A 6,006-nucleotide genomic window follows, 5' to 3' on the forward strand; every position below is an offset into this window, starting at 1 on the left:
TTCCTTTTCAGTCAGAGTTACTAGGTGGCCTGATGAGGGCGGGAAGGCAGCCAGGACTCATACAAGGAGGGTGAATTCCTTTCGTAGGGCTGCAGGAACGGAGTACCAAAACTGGGTAGCTCAAAACAACAGACATTTATTGTCTCACGGTTCTGGAAACTTGAAGTCCAAAATCAAGGTGTCAGCGGGGCGGAGCTTACTCAGACGCCTCTAGGGGAGAACGCTTCCTTGCCTCGTCCAAATTTCCAGTGTTGGCTGACAATCCTTGATGTTCCTTTGCTTGGAGATGCACCACTACAGTCCCACGGCCTCCTGCTCCCCGTGTGTCTATACATCTTCCCTCTGTGCGTATCTCTGTCTCCACATTTCCCTTTTATAAGCAAGCCAGTCATATTGGATGAGAGTCCACCCTAATGATTTCGTTTTCACTTGACTACTTCTGTAAAGACCCTATTTCCAAGGAAGGTCACATTCTGAAGTACTAGGGGTTAAGACAGCAACATATTTTTTTTTGAAGGGCCCAATTCTACCCTGTATCGGTGGATGTCAGAGCAGGGTAACAGCCCAGCACAGAGGTGGGCTACACGTGAGCCGGTGAGCAAATAAGGATAATGAAAAAAGAAAGAAAAGAGAGAGGGAGGGGAGTTAGGAGAGAGAGTGTGGGACTACACACTGTCTTTCTTACACATATATTTTATGTCCAATATCTGATTATTCCAAAGCCTTTGTTTCTCACGGGGTCTATATCTACTGCTATTGTTTCTGCAGCTTCTTTTGATGAGTTTGGTGATTGCTGATTGCGAGTTTATAGATGGGAAACCAAGAATGCTTTCCTCCAGAGAGATTTGCATTTGTTCCCGCCAGGAGGCAGAGGCTGTCCTACCCTAGAATCGATTGTGGTCTCCTCCTGGGCTCTGAGTTCAAGGCGAGAATCTTGAGTTCAGCCTCCCCTGTTGTTGGGAGCCCAAGGCATCCATTCCAAATGGTCAGAGGAGTTAATCAGCATTTGCACTGATCGCAGATTCGACACCACATTTCCAGTTTGCTTAATACTCGGGTTTCAGCTCACTATTTTTGTTGCTGTTTTGGTTTTTGTTTGAAAAGAAGGGGTGCCTTAGAGAATTCCTTCTCCCCTCAGGAGTCCAGCAGTGCGCTTAAAGACTAAGTGGACCCAGGATCTAGGGGTTTCGTCATGAAAGGGACCCTCGTCATATCTAGAGCATCACACCAACTGAAGTCGTAGATCTTGTGCTGTCTTTGCTGCTTGATTCACTGTGGAATGCCACAGGGGAGCAGCAGAGGCTGGCCTGTTTCTGATCCCGTGCAGGTGGTATGCAGGAGCCTAGGGGGCCGTTCCCCAGATTTTTGCAGGGTGTCTACTTTGTCCCTTGACCAGCTCCTCTCCACTTTGAAGGGCTTTTCTGTTCAGTTTTGCTGATTCACCCTCTTTCTCAGTATTGCTTCTGACTGAAGGGCCAGAGGAGCTTCCTGTGCTGGGTTGCTGGCCTCTTCGAGATTTCCTTGCTTCTGCGTCACAAAATCGAGAGCAGAAGGTCACTTCCACATCCTCGACTGGTTGCTACTGGTACATTTCTGTCTGATTTTCGTGTTCATTTTGATTAGTATCTAGGAGATATAATCTGTGATTTTGCTTCACTCTCATTTCATCTGGAGGTCTGATATCTACATTTTTCACAGCACCTCAGAAGTTGCAGGTGGTCTTTAGACCAGAATTTGAGAGTCAGGGGTTACCCATGGCATGAGTGAGTTAGAATGAATAACAGAACAGAGCAGGCTGTGGACGAGTCTGGAGTCAGAAAGCTTTTGCCTATCACTTTGTTTAATTGAAGCAAGTAAGATGCAACTAAGTATAAAGTGATCCCATACAAGTGAAGTTCAAAAACAGGCACAATTCAGAATGGTAGCTCCTCAGTCATTTAAACAAAAGTACTATACGCTCAGCAATTCCACTTCTGGGAATATTCTCGAAAGAGGTGAAAGCAGGGACTTGAAAAGGTACGCGTGCATCAGTGTTCATAGCAACATTATTCACAATAATCTGAAAGGTAGAAACAACCCAGATGTCCACTGACAGATGATTAGATAAACAAAACATAGTCTATTCATACTATGGAAAGTTATTCAGCCTTAAAAAAAAAAGGAATTCTAACGTAAGGTAGACAGCTAGTGGGAAGCAACCGCATAGCACAGGGAGATCAGCTCGGTGCTTTGTGACCGCCTGGAGGGGTGGGATAGGGAGGGTGAGAGGGAGGGAGACGCAAGAGAGAAGAGATCTGGGGACATATGTATATGTATAACTGATTCACTTTGTTATAAAGCAGAAACTAACACACCACTGTAAAGCAATTATACTCCAATAAAGATGTTAAAAAAAAAAAGATTAGAAACAAAACAAAAAAAAGGAATTCTGACACATGCTACAACATAGATGAACCATGAAGACATTATGGTAAGTGAAATAAGCCTGTCACAAAAGGATAAATATTTTATGATTCCACTTATATGAGGTACCAAGAATGGTCAATTTCATAGAGACAGAAAGTAGAATGATGGTTGCCAGGGACTAGGGGGAGGTGGGAATGGGGAGTTATTGATGAATAGGGACAGACTTTCAATTCGGGATGATGAAAAAGTTCTGGAGATGCACGGTGGTGATGGTTGCCCAGCCATGTGAATGCACTTAATACCACTGAACTGTGCAAAGTGGTAAAAATGGCAATTTTTTTTTTTTTTTTTTTTTTTTTTTTTTTTGCGGTACGCGGGCCTCTCACTGTTGTGGCCTCTCCCATTGCGGAGCACAGGCTCCGGACGCGCAGGCTCAACGGCCATGGCTCACGGGCCCAGCCGCTCCGCGGCATGTGGGATCTTCCCGGACTGGGGCACGAACCCGTGTCCCCTGCATTGGCAGGCGGACTCTCAACCACTGCGCCACAAGGGAAGCCCAAAATGGCAAATTTTATGCTAGGTATATTTCACTCCAATTAAGAAAAAAAAGACAACTAATTTACAGTGAGAGAAATCAGAGTCGTGGTTATCTTTGAGAGAGAGTGACAGGGTGGAGGCACAGAGGAGCCTTCTGGGGTCTGGGAATGTCCTGTATTTGATCTAGTGATGGTTAGAAGAGTGTATAGATTTATTAATAATCCCTAAACCACACGTTCAGGATTTCTGCATTTTAGAGTATGGAACTTTAAAATATTTTAAATTCAGGGACTTCCCTGGTGGTGCAGTGGTTAAGAATCCGCCTGCCAATGCAGGGGACACGGGTTCGAGCCCTGGTCCGGGAAGATCCCACATGTTGTGGAGCAACTAAGCCCGTGCGCCACAACTACTGAGCCTGCGCTCTAGAGCCCGCAAGCCACTACTGAGCCCAAGTGCAACAACTACTGAAGCCGTGGCACCTAGAGTCCGTGCTCCGCAACAAGAGATGCCACCGCAACGAGAAGACCGCGCACCGCAACGAAGAGTAGCCTCGCTCGCCGCAACTAGAGAAAGCCCACGTGCAGCAACGAAGACCCAATGCAGCCATAAATAAATAAAATTAAAAAATGAAAACAAACAAAAATGCAAATACGGTAGAGAATTTTTTTTTTAATTCTCCAAGCGAAACTTCTTAAGTCCCAGCCAGAGAGGAGCTGGGCTCCATGGCATTCGTGGCAGTTGAGAAAAGAATCACAGAGTTGAGAAAAGCCAGCCTGCCTTGAACTGGGTGGGCTGCAGGCATCCTCCACCCTCCCATCAGAACAGTGCTGAGCAAACACCCGCCCCATCCTGCCCTCTGGGAGCTCGCACTCACATCATAGCCACGCTTCAGCAGCCTAATTGAGCTCCTGTTGGTTTATTTTTGCGTAACGTCTTTTTGTTGCTTATTGGTTTTTATATGATTGGCAACGTTATTTTTAGAAGTGGACCATTGTTAACCTCTGATGTTCCATGCTCAGGCCACCTCCCTGCTGGGTCCTGGTCACACATTCCCATCAGTGAGTCCTCATCACACAGGGAGCCCCGAGGCTAAGGGGTACCTCTGCCCACTGAGGAAGGAGTGTGACCTTCGTTGGGAGCTCAGCTGAGCGAGGAGAGGGACCTGGGCTACCAGGTATCGGAGAGCTGATTACAGTAACAAGCCAACAACTGAGAGAGTTACCCTTCATCACTTACTGCGATGGTGTAAGATGCTATAAGATGGTATAAGCAAGATTGTAAAACTGGTGAGAGAGCCGACTCCCCTTCCCCCATAGGGTCAGATAGATGCTCTCATTGTTGAAGGAGCCAGAACACAAGGCTCCAGCCCTTTCATGGACCTTGGGTTTGGGGGAGGACCAGGGCTAGGGCTTGGAGTGGAAAAGCACAGGGTTCTGAGTCAGAAGGGGGAAGTGTCCTCCCCTACCCCCATAAGGAGGCCTCCACCCAAGACCTCCACCTAAGAGGCCTAGGAATGCAAAGATGCAAAAGAGGCAGGCGCCTGAGTCCTCGACCTCAGCTCCCCCAGAGCCGGCCCTGCACTGCGTGGACCCCGTCTGAGGTGGAGGGCTTGCGTGTGGTCAGGACTGCAAAGCGCGCACAGCGTTTTAACCGGGAGCCAGTCTTCTCAGCAGCGTGGGTCTGTTGCCCTCTCTAGGTGGGGGAAACAGGGCGGGGAGGTGTTAGGCCCTCCCCGAGGTGACACGATGGAGCCCCTCATGCTCCCTGGAGAGCCCAGCGCGCGTTGATCCCAGGTCACAAAGCTCGGTCCAGTGAGCCCACACCACCTCGATTTCTGGAAGGGCCTATCTCCTCCCACTAGTGACCAGGCCTGGGGTGGCCCCTGCTGGGTGGGGTTCCCACCCCCCAGACCACAACGGAGGAGCACAGTCCACGCTTCCTCTGCCCCGTGGGGCATTCCAGGCGCTTCCCAGCCAGGCCTTTCCTGGAAGAAGAAAAGCAAAGAACAATCAGGCCAGAAATCCAGTGGCCATAGGTTCTGGGCACTCCCCACCCCTGGTCCCCACCCCTGCCCTGTACCCTCTTCCTTCGCTTCTCTTCTCTCCTGTCACTGTGTCTCTGCTCAGGAGAAAAGATACTGCTTCCTCCTACAGCCAGACCCCAGTATGGCTCAACGTGAACTGTCACCAAGCCTGTCTTCGTTTAAAATTTTATATTTTGTTCATCATGGATTTAAAAAATTGTTTTACAATATTGTATTAAAATATTATCTTGATTACTGAGTATTTGGGTGTCTCCTGAAATTTTGCGCCCACGGGGATGCCACACTCACTTGGCCTTAACCCCAGCCCTGCTGTGCTCAGGGAGTCATTCGTTCATTCATTCATCCGTTCCACACACAGTCGCTAAGGGCCCCATAGTGCCAGGGCACAAGCTGGGTACTGGGGAGAGAAAGGGAGCCCCACAAGACAGTGTTGGGGAAAGACAGCTGTGAGCCCCGAGGATTGTGGGACAGTGGGGGAGGGAGGTGCAAGGCAAAGGGACCCCAGGGGAATCAAAATCATAGCAGCTAACACTTAGGGTTATCGTGCCCCAGGCTCTGAGCTAAAGTCTTGCTCTGGGACGTTTCCATGGCCCTTCGATGTTTGCAGATGCCTGTAAGTCACAGAGGTGGTTCCGGGACCCTGGTGAAGTTACATGCAGGTAATTTGCAAAAAGTCACACTCTGAGTAGGTGGCGGTGGGAGTCCAGGTCCCTGTGGCTCTGGGCTCTCGCCTGCTCTGGGTATTGCAGCGACTTCCCCCTGTGTCCCCCTGGGGGTGTCAAGGAAGGCTGCGTGGAGGAACTTTGCATTGAGCTGAGAGAGGATGCGTGGAGGTTTACAGGAAGACCAAGGATAGAAGGTAGAAGTACTTCTGGCCGAAGGAACAACGTTTGCAAAGTCAGTAAAGCTCAGAAAAAAAAATTGATATCTTGGTGTCCACAATTCTGAGAAGCTGGGCAGTCTCCTGAAGAGTCACTTGTACGGAAAGAGGCCAGGCCAGCACCGCTTCCTCTTTCAGC

The sequence above is a fragment of the Delphinus delphis genome, chromosome 11 (genome assembly GCF_949987515.2).
Source record: "Delphinus delphis chromosome 11, mDelDel1.2, whole genome shotgun sequence".
Lineage (NCBI taxonomy): Eukaryota > Metazoa > Chordata > Mammalia > Artiodactyla > Delphinidae > Delphinus > Delphinus delphis.